This window comes from Ixodes scapularis, unplaced genomic scaffold, assembly GCF_016920785.2.
Source record: "Ixodes scapularis isolate PalLabHiFi unplaced genomic scaffold, ASM1692078v2 PGA_scaffold6__148_contigs__length_123643588, whole genome shotgun sequence".
Lineage (NCBI taxonomy): Eukaryota > Metazoa > Arthropoda > Arachnida > Ixodida > Ixodidae > Ixodes > Ixodes scapularis.
This window is the reverse complement of record NW_024609881.1, coordinates 32,007,397-32,022,609: the sequence shown is the minus strand read 5'-3', so window position 1 is coordinate 32,022,609 and position 15,213 is coordinate 32,007,397.

The following is a 15,213-nucleotide window of genomic DNA, read 5'->3' as shown; positions in this document are numbered from 1 at the left end:
CTTTGGCCCCTAAGGGCCGAGGCCTACCCCCTTGCACCTTTGCTCCCTAGAGGAAGCTTGGGGAGCCGCCGAAGCAGTCGACCTCCAAGGTTCAACTGCCGGCGGCAACAGAGGAGCCCATGGACGAAAGTGGGCCCAGGTCCGAGTAGGATGCTCCCCTCTCAGGATCAGAGTCCTCCCTTTCTGTCGCGAGTGAGCCCACTTGGAGGCATAAAGACCATCCTAAAATACGAAACACGCCACGTGTTAAGATAGATTTTAAACCTCAAAATCTCCTTTTAAATCTCTTTTTGTGTATATACATTTTTCCTCTCTAGATGCCAAAGTATAGTATCATGCAGTGGAATTGTCGCGGCCTTTTTTCTAATATTGATGACATAAATTTTTTTCTCGATGAGCTTTGACCTGTGGCCATATGTCTGCAGGAGACTCATCTTAGGGACACGCATGCCAAAGTTTTACGGCGCCATCAAGTTTTCAGAAAGGACCGTGCATCATCTAGCAACTCGTCTGGTGGAGTGGCTGTTGTTGTCCAGAGCGGTCTAGCCTGTTCTCCAGTTCCTCTCACGACCTCGCTGGAGGTAGTGGCAGTCCGTGTGCTTCTTGACCGCCTTATTACACTGGTCTCAATCTACCTACTACCAGTTCCTACCGTACTTCAGCTGCAGGTATGAACTCACAGTGAGCCACGACCTGGTTTACTGGGGGCATCGCGTAGTTCTACCGGAAGCTGCGCGAGCGTTCATGCTGACGGAACTGCATGATACCCACCCGGGAATGACTGCGATGAAGCGTCTGGCTCGCTCCCTCTATTGGTATCCTGGCCTAGACAAAGATATCGAAAAGCTGGTAAATAACTGCTCGACATGTATACAGTGTTGGACGATGCCCGCGGCACAGGTTCCTTCCAAGTGGCCGGAGACCCACCAACGGTGGTCCCGTTTGCACTTGGATTTCGCGGGGCCACTGGAAGGGTACATGGTTCTAGTACTAGTGGACTCGGAAACAAAGTGGATTGAAGCCATACCACTCAAAACAGCTTCGGCCGAGACTACAATTGGAGTGCTCCGAGAACTGCTTGCGCGTTTCGGAGTGCCACGAACGGTGGTTTCCGATAATGGGCCGCAATTTTCAAGTGCAGCGATGGCACGATTTTTACAAGGGAACCATATACGTCATTTCACCACTGCGCCCTACCACCCTCAGTCGAACGGGTTAGCCGAACGGGCAGTACGCACGATCAAGGAGGGGCTAAAGAACAGGGAAGGCTCGTTGCAAGATCGTATTTCCAGGTTCTTGTGTCGTTACAGATCTACCCCTATGAAAGAGGGCAAGTCGCCAGCCGAGTTGTTGTTAGGCTTCAGGCCCAGGACAAGGCTAACCGGCTTCTTCTCGAGGGGCGAGGAAGCGCAGCACAGCGTGGTCGAACCGCAAGCCCCGGCCACGACACCACCGCCATTTTCGCCAGGAATGCCGGTCTGGTCACGCCAGTTCCAGCCGAGGCGGAGATGGCTACCGGGGACTGTGGTCTCCAGTGAGGGTCGGCGCATGGTCACGCTACGCACACCGGACGGCCAACAGAGACGGCACCTGGACCTGCTGCGACCTCGAGACTCTTCAGGGTCCCCGGAAGGCGCTGACAAGGCACGTCGAGCCGCCGGCCGGTCGGAGGTGGGAGCAAGGCCGCCCAGCACCGACGAAAGAGAGGTCGCCACCAACGGCGATCCCGAGGTGAAGCCCACAGCAGACCCGGTTCCTCTCAGGCGCTCTACGCGCCTGCGGAAGCCGCCGGACCATTTGAACTTATAGGGGGGAGGGGATGCTGTATCGCCGTACGGCTGCGTCACCGCAACCAGGAGCGGCGCGTTCCAGCGCATGCCCGTGCCGGACATACGTCACCGGCGCGGGAGGTAAAAAGAGAGCGCTTGCCAATAAACTACGTTTTCATGTCCCGGCCACCGGCGAGTCTGGTCGACGTTTCATAAATCTCTCCCTTTTCTTCACCCCACCTTCCTTACGCCCCTTTCATCTCCTTTGGCGGCAAGGGCCAACCTTGTGTGGTAATGAATTATCTAAATTCTAACCACGCTTGGGTATATAGCACCCGGGCAAGTGCTAATGGCTCAACGGTACCAGCAAAGCCCTATTTGTTATGGGCTGTTGACCATTCCCTTTGTTGGACTCGGTGGTGGGTGGCACACCATGGGTGCTGAATTTTTTTCCGATTCGTATGGGTTCCAAAGCAAAATCTTTTCTAGATTGGCCCTTGAAAAGGGGTCGGACCGAAGAAACATCACAAAAAGCAAGCCCTACAATGCCAGTTATTACCTTTCCAAAATTTCTGGTAATGCACTCGGAGAACGACAACCAACCACTCTTAAAGCTTTCACCTTTTTTAGTTGCAAAGACTCTAGAGAACGTGATAGGAAAAGACTTCAAAGCGAAAAAACTTCCCTCTGGCGACCTCCTTGTAGAAGTCACTACTGCGAAGCAGAGTACGGCACTTCTGGCTCTCAACGAAGTAAGAGAATACAAAGTATCTGTGACCCCACACCGTTCACTCAACAGCACGCAGGGCGTCATCTCCGAAGACGACCTTCTCGAAATTCCCACCGACGAGATCGTTGCGGGACTTTCAGGTCAGGGTGTCGTTTCTGTGCGACGTATTACCCTCCGGCGTGATGGTGAAGAGCGACCCACAAAACATTTAGTATTAACCTTCGACTCGACTACGCTTCCTCAAACAGTCAAGGCCGGGTATCTAAACTGTAGGGTTCGGCCCTACATCCCAAATCCAAGGCGTTGCTTCCGTTGCCAACGCTTTGGACACGGAACAGCCTCTTGCAGGGGAAAGGCTACCTGTGCCAAGTGTGCAAGTACTGACCACCCCACCGATAACTGTGGTAACAACACTACTATTTGTGTCAACTGTCAGGGACCTCACCCGGCATACTCTCGCAGCTGTCCTGTGTGGAAAAGAGAGAAAGAAATTCTTTCCCTAAAAGTCAAAGACAATATTTCCTACACAGAAGCAAGAAAGCGACACTCATTTTTATCTCGAGGTTCGTTCGCCGAGGCCGCGCGCAGGGGACCTGCGCGGTCAACGGTGCCAGCAGGAACACAGACATCGACGGACGACCTGTGTGTCCTCCCCAAGTCCCCTTCAACCTTACCTGGAGTGGTACAAGCCATTTCCCTCACTAACCAAAGGGAGGATCCTGGTCTGCCAGGATCCACCCAAGCGCAGAGGTGTGGACCCCCTGCGCCCGCTAAAACCCAGCTGCCTCGAGGTCGGGGAATTCCCCCTCGCACCTCTGAAGGCGCCCGGAAACTCTGTGAGCCGTCGGGGTCGCAGGCCCGAAAGGATCAGCCTATGGCAACCCCCGGTGAACCAATGGACGAGAGTGGGTCAAAGTCCGACGAGGACAGACTCCACTCAAGTTCAGAGTCCCTACTTTCGGCCTCCGGTGGTACCACCGGCAGGCCGAAAGATACAGCTAAAAAGAAAAATGCTCCCCGCGTCAAAATAGATTTTAAGGTCTAGTGAAACATATACTCTTAAGATATATATATATTTTTTTTCCTGTTTGTGAGATGGCAGAAAGAGTTCTCCAGTGGAACTGCAGAGGCTTACTCCGTAACTATGACGACGTTTACTCTCTACTAGATCTTCATCACCCACTAGCGTTTTGCCTTCAGGAGACTCATTTGAACAATAATCATACTAACATCCTAACGCGCTTCCAGGTTTTTCGTAGGGACCGTCTCCATTCATCCCACACCTCTGGCGGTGTAGCTATAATTGTTGCAAGGTCTACCCCTTGTGTCGAGGTACCACTTAATACCACATTAGAGGCTGTGGCAGTTCGCATCTTATCTGATCGACTGATAACTGTTTGTTCTGTGTATATTCCTCCAAGCTACACCTTATCTCGCAGAGAGCTAGAATCTCTATGACGAACTCCCCCAACCAGCTCTAATCCTAGGAGATTTCAATGCTCATAACCCTATGTGGGGCAGTGGACGACGTGACACACGTGGCTCGATGATTGAGTGTTTTCTTTCTTCTACTGCTTTATGCCTGCTAAACAAACTAGAGCCTACATATTTCAGCGCTCCAACTCGTTTGTTCACATCCATTGATCTGTCACTAAGTGACCCAACATTATTCCTCCTTTTTTCATGGGCTGTTGATCCCAATCCATATGGCCCCGCAGGGGGCACCTGTGAAAGCAGGTGTTTGGAGAGTGGCGTCTCCACGGACCCCGAGCCATGCGGGTTCGCCCGCCCACGTATGGCTGTGCGTGGCTTTCCCGTGTCCGGGGAAAAGGGCATCCTGATGGTTGAGCCGAGACCGGGGTAGGTTTGGACCCTTCGGGGCCCCCCGGGTGAGGCAATACACCACTTCGGCCCCTGCTTCTCGTAGACGGGAGTCCTGGTAAGGCCCGGCCAGGATGATTCAGTCTAGTCGCCACTTCTACTATCCCCTCTCTGCTTTCACCCTTGTCTTCTCCTTTTCACTCTTCTCATTTCTTTTCTTTCCTTTTCAACTCCTTTGGCGGCAAGGGCTAACCTTGGATGGCGACAGACACCTTGTCCAGAACCACTCTTGGTTATAGAGACTGGGCAGCACTAATAGCGTAACGTCTTCAGCCAAGCCATTCTTGTTATGGAGCGTTACCTATTCCCTTGTTGGGCTCGGTGGTGGGCGGTGCACCACAGTTTCCGAAAACCCTCCCCCTTCATATGGGTTCTCAAGCTAAAAAACCTTTTGATCGGGCCCCGAAAAGGGTCCGCACCGAAGCACTGCAGATAGAAAAACCAACATACACATTTTCAAAGTTCCCCAAGTTTCTTGTCATGCACTCTGAGGATGAAAAACCGCTTGGCAAGTTGTCCCCTTTCCTCATTTCAAAAGTTCTTGAAGGAGTGATTGGGAAGAATTACAGTGCAAAAAAGATGGCATCTGGTGATCTCCTAGTGGAGATACACAGTAAGCAACAAAGTGATTCACTATTAGCACTAAACTGTGTGACTGATTACAAAGTCACTGTCACACCTCATAGGACACTTAACACAATTCAAGGAGTTATCTCAGAAGACGACCTGCTCGAGTGTACAGAAACCGAAGTAGTTGAGGGCCTTTCCACACAGGGGGTAATCGCTGCTCGGCGTATTACCCTTCGCCGCGATGGTGTTGAACGCAAGACGAAACACATCATCCTCACATTTGAGTCAACTACACTTCCTGAAGTTGTGAAGGCAGGATATCTCCAGTGCCGCGTCCGCCCCTATGTGCCAAACCCTCAGCGGTGTTTTAAATGCCAACGGTTTGGCCATGGGTCACGGAACTGTCGAGGAAGTGACACTTGTGCCAAGTGTTCTAGCAAGGAGCACGTTGCTGATGTGTGCGAGAATGAGCCCCACTGTGCTAACTGTAGCGGTAAGCACCCAGCGTACTCCCGATCCTGCCCATTATGGAAACAGGAAAAAGAAATCCTCACCTTGAAGGTTACCGAAAATATTTCATACGCTGATGCAAAGAAGCGTTTCGCCTTTGTATCCAAAGGCTCTTATGCCGAGGCCGTACGCAGGGGACCGGTACGGCCAATGGTTTCGACGGGAACGCAGACGTCTACGGACAGTCTGCGTCTCCCGTCGAGGTCTCCGTCCTCGGGAGCGGTGCCAGTGACACCGCTTTCGAACCGTAAGGTGGATGCTGCCTCTTCTGCATCCACCTCAGGGCAGGGGCTGACCCCCCCTGCTCTACCTGGCCCTTTGGCCCCTAAGGGCTGAGGCCTACCCCCTCGCTCCTCTGCTCCCCAGAGGAAGCCCGGTGAGACGTCGAAGCAGTTGGCCCCTAAGGGTCAACCGACGACACGACCGACGAGCCCATGGAAGAGGGTGGGCTCAGATCCGACGACGAGGCTATCCTCTCGGGATCGGAGTCCTCCCTCGCTGCTCCCACTACCTCTAGTGGGAAGCAGAATGACTGCGCGAAAAAGAAAAACGCTCCGCGCATAAAAATCGATTTTAAACCGTAGTAACCCGTTTTTACCCATTCTTGCAGTTTATAAGTTAAAGTTTATTTTAATTTTAGCACTGCTATGAGTAAACAATTAGGTATCATGCAGTGGAACTGTCGCGGCCTTCTTCGTAATATTGATGACGTTAATTTTTTTCTCGATGAGCTTCGTCCTGTGGCACTCTGTTTGCAGGAAACCCATCTGACCGACAAACACACACAGGTCTTACGCCGGCAGGTTTTTGGGAAGGATCGCCTTTCTCCTAGCCCTTCTGGTGGTGTCGCAGTTGTAGTGCAGAGCGGGGTTGTGTGTGCTCAGGTTCCTCTACAAACACCACTCGAGGCAGTAGCAGTTCGCGTTCTCCTTGACCGACTCGTCACCCTGGTCTCTCTCTACCTGCCACCCAACGTTCCACTGCAGCTCCACGAGCTACAAGGACTCATAGATCAGCTGCCTAAGCCTTTTTTAATTCTAGGTGATTTTAACGCCCACCACCCACTGTGGGGTAGTGTTCGTCAGGATTCTTGTGGTGGAGTTTTAGAACGACTTTTATTATCCTCCGGGCTCTGTCTTCTGAATAAAAAGGAGCCAACGTTTTTTAGTGCTGCTCATAACACCTTTACTTCAATAGACCTTTCCATATCATCATCAGCTTTACTTCCATGCTTTTCATGGAAGGTTTTAGATAATCCATTTGGCAGCGATCATTTCCCCATAATTTTAGAAAGTTCAATACCCCTTCCTTCGCTTTCGACCCGCCTTCCAAAGTGGAAATTAGAGAAGGCTGACTGGGCTCTTTTTGGTTTAAATGCCGTACTGGATCCATCGCTTTTTCGCAGTATGTCCCCCGAGGAGGCGACAGTGTTTGTCACTGAATGTCTAATTAATGCTGCTGCATCTTCTATTCCGCAAACATCCGGCGTCCTACCCCGGAGATGCAAACCCTGGTGGAATGAGGACTGCACAGTCACTCGCAGGAAACAGAACAAGGCATGGGGTATATTTCGCCATTATCCCACTGCTTTGAACCTGATTGAATTTAAAAAACGTAGGGCCAAGGCACGTTGGACACGGAAACAGGCAAAGAGGACATCATGGGAAAAATATATATCTTCTCTAAATAGCTTTGTCCCAGCTAAAGAAGTTTGGGATCGCCTGCGGAAAGTTCGAGGAGATTACCAATCTTTCCGAACTCCTCTGTTTTCTTCCCCCTCTGTATCGCTGAAAGATCAAGCAAATGTTCTTGGGGAGCATTTCCATCTTATTAGTAGCTCCTCTAATTTTACCGAAAAATTCAAGAAGTTCCAGTCGACTGTTGAAAAGCAGCCCATCTCGATGTCAGAGGGTGGTTCATTTTTTTACAATAGACCAATCACAATGTGTGAACTCAAAGTCGCTCTTGGTGCAAAGAAGCAGTCTGCACCAGGGCCAGACAGACTCCACCATGAAATGTTGAGGAAACTGTCCCCTGAATCTATGAACGGTCTGTTAACTTTCTTTAATCATCTATGGCAAGCTGCTGCCTTTCCTCGTTGCTGGAAACATGCCCACATAATCCCTTTTTTGAAACCTGGGAAAGACCCTTCCATTCCTACGAGCTATCGTCCCATCGCACTCACAAGTTGCTTAGGGAAGACTTATGAGCGGCTTGTGAATCGTCGTCTTGTCCATTTCTTAGAGACTGAGATTTTTTTTATGTAAACCTGTGCGGCTTTCGGGAGGGACGAGCGACCACCGATCATTTGGTTCGCCTAGAGACCGCTATACGTGAGGCATTTGTACACCGGCAGCATTGTGTCTCGGTGGTTTTTGGTTTACACAAAGCATATGATACCACATGGACGTATGGAATACTTCGTGACTTGTACAACTGTGGTGTACGGGGCCGCATGCTTCAGTGCATACAGGTCTTTCTCAGCGAAAGAACCTTTCAAGTTCGATTGGGCTCCACACTTTCAGATGTTTTTTCTCAAGAAAATGGTGTTCCTCAAGGAGGAGTGTTGAGCGTTACCCTCTTTGCTGTAAAGATTAACAGTCTAGCTAAGGTTATGCCATCATCAGTAACTTACTTTCTATATGTGGATGATGTGCAAATCTCTGTGTCTTCCTGTAACCTCTCCAGTTGTGAAAGACAATTGCAGCTTACAATCAATAGAATGTGTAAGTGGGCAGACGAAAACGGCTTCAAATTATCTCCTGAAAAAACAGTCTGTGTTCCTTTTTCATTACACCGGGGATTGCCTCTTGATCCTTCCTTGCATCTTAATAGCATTGAGATATCAGTCCAACAAGAACACAAATTTTTGGGTGTTTTTTGACAAGAAAATTACCTTTGTACCCCACCTGAAGAATTTGAAACGGAAATGCTTGATGTCATCAAGCATCCTAAAAGTGTTATCGCAAATGTCGTGGGGTGCTGATAGGCGCTGTCTTCTACGACTGTATAACTCCTTAGTTCGATCCCGCCTCGACTATGGTGCAGTAGTATATGGGTCAGCGCGGCCATCCGCTCTTAAGATGCTTGACCCAGTACACCACCTTGGACTACGACTTTCTACAGGTGCATTTCGCACATCTCCTGTGAAGAGTTTGTATGCTGATACGCATCAAATGTCCCTTGAGAATCGGAGGCAGTACCTCAGCGTCTCTTATGCTTAAAAGTATTTTCAAATCCAAAGCATCCCTCCTACAGTGCCCTTCATGCTTGCAGAAGTTCACAGCTTTTCGAAAACAAGCCGAGCATTGTTAGACCATTAAGCCTCCGTTTGCAGAGTACTTGTCAATCCCTTAATATCCCCCTCCATGAGATTCCCTTGCTTAAAAACACTCATAGGGTTGCTCCATGGGATGTTCTGCCGATTTTCTGTGACTGGTCACTTGCAAAATACAGTAAGAGGGTCATTTCACCACAAATCCTCCGGCAGGAGTTCCTCTCCTTGCAACAAAAATATGCAGACTACCTGGAGTTTTATACAGATGGGTCCAAATCGTCGTCTTTTGTAGGGTGTGCTTTCTATTCCGCCTCCTACAGCAAAGCCACACAAGTTGACTCTAGGGCAAGCATTTTCACTGCAGAGCTTTATGCTATTTTACTAGCGGTGGAACATATACTCGACAATAGTATAATGAAAGCTATAATTTTTGTCGACTCACAGAGTGCCTTATTGGCTGTGTCCTCCCTGATGCCCACAAAGAACCGCCTTGCACAACATCTACATGGTAAGATCAATAGCGCCCTGCGACGCGGTCGGGACATTAAGTTCTGCTGGGTGCCAAGCCACGTTGGGATTTTGGGCAATGAAGAGGCGGATAAATTGGCCGTGTCTGCCCAAGGCTCGTCTATAACATTCAATTGCTTACCTCACCAAGACTTGAAACCACTCCTGAGGAAATCTATTTTTCTCAAATGGCAGCTGGAATGGGATACAGAGAGCAACAACAAACTTCACATTGTCAAGCCCGTTCTGGGCGTTTGGGAGAGCTCTTACAACAGGGAACGTCGTGTGGAGGTTCTTCTATGCCGTCTAAGAATAGGTCACTCCCGTGTGACACATCAGTATCTGCTTCGTGGTGAGGATGTTGCACTATGTGAACATTGTGGAGAGCTTCTGACCGTGTTGCACATTTTGTGGCATTGTTCGTCCCATCAACTACTCCGTCAATCATGTTTTCTTGAACTTTTTAGGGATCATCTCCCATTTCATCCCTCTTTTTTGCTTGGTGATAAACCTTTAGTTCCATTCAGCCGTGTCTTAGACTTTTTAAAACAAACTGGATATTTATACCATTTGTAAATATGTAGCCTCAAAGTAAACTTTTGTTATAATATGCTCTAAATACATTAAGTTTGGCGCATTATGGCCCTCGTTGCTGCTGCGCCAATAAACTCCTAATCATCATCATCATCGACCAATCCATATGGAAGCGACCATTTTCCCATAATTTTAAACCGCATCAATCCACCCGCTACACTATCCACACGAACACCCCGTTGGAAGTTCGAAGAGGCAAACTGGGGTACTTTTAGTGAGGCCACTCAGCTCGCATGCACATCATTTGACAATCTGTCTGTCAATCAAATCACCAGTCTGCTTAGTAGTCACATTCTTCATGCTGCAATGATAGCTATCCCCATGACTTCGTCTCACCTACCCCGTCGCCCTAAACCATGGTGGAATGCCGACTGTGAAAAATCGAAAAGAAAGCAAAACAGAGCCTGGGGGATTTTCAGACGTTACCCAACGCAAACTAACTTAATCAAATTTAAACAAATGAAGGCTCGTGCGAGATACATATGCCGCCATTCTAAACGTAAAAGTTTCCAAGGATATGCATCCTCAATTAACAGCACTGCCACTAGCAAAGAAGTGTGGGACAAAATTCATAAAGTCAATGGGAACTACCGTGCTTTTTCAGTACCGCTTCTTTCTGCAAATGGACTTTGCCCCGAGAGCCTTGAACAGCAGGCAGATCTCCTTGGGGAACACTTTCAACGTGTTTCTAGTTCCGAGCACTCTTCAGCTGCTTTTCTGAAACACAAGACTCAGGCAGAGCGGCAGTCTGTTCGAACATCCGGTGGTGCTCGAGAAGCTTACAACTCGCACCTTACGCTGAGTGAGCTAGAGCGGGTGCTGCATGAAGTCAAACCTACGGCTGCCGGACCAGATGGAATTCATTATTACATGCTTACACATCTCCATCCCTCTACACTTGACATAGTCCTGTATTTGTTTAATCGCATTTGGCACGAGAGCACATTTCCATCCTCATGGAGAGTGGCCACTGTTATTCCTTTGCTAAAGCCTGGAAAAGATGCATCGTGCGCGACCAGTTATCGCCCAATAGTGCTAACAAGCTGTCTTAGTAAGACTCTGGAGAGAGTGCTTAACAAACGACTCATGTATTTTTTGGAAAAAGAAAATATCCTTGACAAATACCAGTGTGGGTTTCGTTCGTCACGGTCTACAATGGATCATTTAGTTCGTCTGGAGACCACTATTCGTGAGGCTTTTGTAAATAAGCAGTACTGCCTGTCTGTTTTCTTCGACTTGGAAAAGGCGTACGACACGGCATGGCGTCATGGCATCCTGCAAGACCTGTATACTTTTGGCATTCGTGGTAGAATGCTAGCATTCGTCAAGAGCTATCTGGGGATGCGTACCTTCCGTGTTAAATTGGGCACTACTTACTCTAGAGAGTTCTGCCAGGAAAATGGCGTTCCTCAGGGAGGCGTTTTGAGTGTGACCCTTTTTATAGTTAAAATGAACTCAATAGCTCGAGCCATTCCACCATCTGTACAGTATTCACTCTATGTTGACGACCTTCAGATATCCATCTCATCCTGCAACCTTGCTTTGTGCGAACGTAGGGTCCAACTAGCAATTAACAATTTGCTCAAGTGGGCAGACCAGAACGGCTTCAGCTTTTCACCTGAAAAAACAGTCTGTTTGTTTTTCTCGCCTACGGGGAACTTCAGTGAAGCCCTCGTTGACCATGCGATCCGCTTCAATTCCAACGAAACCTGAACATAAATTCCTAGGGCTTATTTTTGACAGTAAATTGACTTTTTTTTCGCATATCAGATATCTCAAAGTAAAATGCCAAAAAGCACTAAGGATCCTTAAGGTGCTTTCCCACACCTCCTGGGGCTCTGATCGCCTCTGCCTCCTCCGAAATTACAGATCGGTGATTCGCTCGCGCCTTGATTATGGTTGTAGTGTGTATGGATCGGCAAGGCCTTCAGCCCTACGAATGCTTGACCCTATTCATCACCAGGGACTGCGGCTGTCTACAGGTGCATTTCGCACGTCGCCTATCCCCAGTCTTTATGCAGAGACAAATGAATGGTCTCTGGAAAAGCAAAGGTTTGCTTTGGGATTTATGTATTCCCTTCGAATACGTTCACTCACCCTGCATCCTACACCCGAGACTGTAGAAGAAACAAGATATAAGCGCACCTTTGACAACAAGCCCTCTGTAATCCCGCCTTTTAGTATGAGAAATGCAACTGCAGCTGATTCGGTTGGACTGAGCACTACAATGCCCGTGACCCCCGTACCTCAAGCAATAGCTCCGTGGGAATACAGCCTCATTTTGTGTGACTTTTCACTGACGAAGTTCAGAAAGAGAGACACCCCACCAGAATGTATCAAACAGGAATTTTATGAAATCCAAAGTAGATACGCTGGTCACAGCTCGTATTACACAGATGGCACCAAGACAGAAACGTTCGTTGGATGTGCTATGGTTGGCCCCTCTGTTCGCTATGTTCAACGAATTGCATATACAGCTACTATTTTAACAGCTGAACTATGTGGTATCCGCCTGGCAGTTAATCATATTATAGAAACGAAGAGCATGAAGTCAATTGTGTATACTGATTCACTCAGTTCATTGAGAGCGCTCTCATCACTAAATACCTCTAAACACCCAATAATCATAGAGTTGCAGAATAAAATCATTGATGCTTCCAAAAGGAACATTAAAATAGTCTTTTGCTGGGTCCCTAGCCATGTTGGTATACCGGGTAATGAGGAATCAGACCTTGCAGCCAGTTCTGCTGGTGACAAAGAAGTCGAACTGCATGACATTCCATATAAAGACTATCACAGACTTTTAAGGCATCGTATAAGAGAGAAGTGGCAGCAAGAATGGGATGAAGAAGTAAATAACAAGCTCCATTCTGTAAAACCATTGATCAGTGAGTGGGAGAGTGCAAGACACCGTGAACGCTTTTGAGGTTGTCCTGTATCGGCTAAGGATAGGGCATACGCACCTCACCCATGGCCACCTTCTGCGCAGGGAGGAAGCCTCAGAGTGCGAGCACTGCAATAATCCTTTAACTGTCGCACACATATTATTAGAATGCCCTGCTTATGACCTAGACCGACGGAAACATTTTTCTCAGCTATATAAAGAACATTAGCCTTTAAACCTTCCTATTTTGCTTGGCAACGAACCATTAGTTCCGCATCACAGCGTTTTTAGCTTCTTGAAAGCTATCGGCCTTTTACACCGACTATGATTTTACACCCAACTTCATGTCCATAACTACTTACAAGTCATACACTTAATTTTAACCTATCATCACCTACTAAAGTTCTATCCTCTTCGAAACCCTATCTGCAATAGTGTATGTACATGGCGCATCATAGCCTAAGATGCTTTTGCGCCATAAAACCCCAACCAACCAACCTTACTTCCATGCTTTTCATGGAAGGTTTCAGACAATTCCTTTGGAAGTGACCATTTTTCTGTGATTTTAGAAAGTGTGACAAGTATGTAGCACCCCCCTCCAGTCCGCCCGTCTGTGGCCGCCAGCCTCGGCGGGCAACATTGATCACCGTGCCCAATAAACGCCGTTGAGCACACGCCGCTCCGGTCAGTCATCGCTCACCCTCACAACCAGGCTGCGTGTTGTCTCTTCTCGGCGGGTGCTTCGGCCCCCTTCGTCCACGTTCCAGAAAGATTGTGACACTGGCGACGAGGAACCGTGGCACTGGAGGCCACCAACGTGCACGGTTCGGCCCACGCCGCCGAGAGAGTCGCAACACCGCCCCCCGCTCCTGTCGCCATGCCGCTTTACGGGAGGCTTGAGCCGTTCGAGGGAGATGGGTCCGCCTGGCCAGTCTACGAAGAACAGGTCCACGTGTTCTTCCGGGCGAATGACATGCCCGAGGCGATGCAACGGGACATCTTGGCCAGCTGCGGGACCCGCGCCTTCAGCCTCTTGCTCGACCTCCTCAAGCCGGCCACGCATCATGTCAAAACGCTGGGTGAGCTGCTCGCTACGCTGCGCTCGCACTTCAGCCCGGCGCTGTCCACGCTTATGGAGCGGTTCCGCTTCAACAATCGGAGCCGCCGGGACGGGGAGATCCTCGGGCAGTTCGTTGCTGCGTTACGAGGGTTAGCGAACACCTCCGCCTTTGGCGACCAGTTGGGCTCGCTACTCCGGGACCGGTTCGTCTGCGGCATCAACAACTCCGCCATGCAGACGCAACTCCTGGAGCTCCCCGACCCCTCGCTGGACGACGCGGTGAAGGCAGCGCAGGCGATGGAAGCTGCAGCAAAGGACACCAGCGAAATCGCACGTGCGGCCTGCTCCCCGTCGACGGAAGCGGCGGTAAACAAGATGGCGACAAGAAGCGGTGCCTGCAGCCGCTGCGGTGCTGCCCACTCCCCCTCACAGTGCCAGTTCGTCCAAGCACAATGCTTTACGTGCGGGAGAACTGGGCACCTCGCACGTGTCTGCCGAGGGGGGAGGACGAGCGGCGGCCAGCAGCAGCAGCAGCCTGGTTCAAGCCCGGGTTCCAGCCAAGCCCGCGGCCAGGGTGGCCGTCGCAAGAAAACGCGGCGGGGACGAGCGGCACCAGGCCCGGGTTCGTCGTCAGCCAGGGTCCACGTCGTGGCCGAGGACCCGCAGATTTTCGACGTGTGGCATATGAATAAACTTTCGTCTGTGCCACCTTACTTGGTGTCTGTCGAAATCTGCGGCCACCCCATCACCATGGAGCTCGACACAGGGGCCAGCGTGTCGGTCATGCCCGGGAAGCTGTTCAAGCGGACCTTCCCCGGCGTGTCCATCAAGGCGTCTGACGTCATGCTGTGCAGCTACTCCAAGCAGCTTTCCCAGGTCCAGGGTCGGCCCAAGTCAGCGTTCGCCTTGGCGACAGGGACGCAATCCTTCCCCTTTACTTAACCAAGGGGTCGTCGCCTACGCCGCTGGGCCGCAACTGGATTCACGCACTGGGTGTTCGGCTGCCACTGGGTGTTCGGCTGCCGGAGTACCAAGAAGCTGTGCTAAACGTGGTGAAGGACGTCTCGAGCCTCCTGACCGACTTCCCCCGCAGGGGGCACCTGTGAAAGCAGGTGTTTGGAGAGTGGCGTCTCCACGGACCCCGAGCCATGCGGGTTCGCCCGCCCACGTCTGACTGTGCGTGGCTTTCCCGTGTCTGGGGAAAAGGGCATCCTGGTGGTTGAGCTGAGCCCGGGGCAGGGTTGGACCCTTCGGGGCCCCCCGGGCGAGGCAATACACCACTTCGGCCCCCGCTTCTCATAGACGGGAGTCCTGGTAAGGCCTGGCCAGGATGATTCAGTCTAGTCGCCTTTTCTTCTACTATCCCCTCCGATCTTTCGCTTTTACCTTTCCTGTTTCTTTCACTTCCTTCTCATTTCTTTTGCTCCTTTT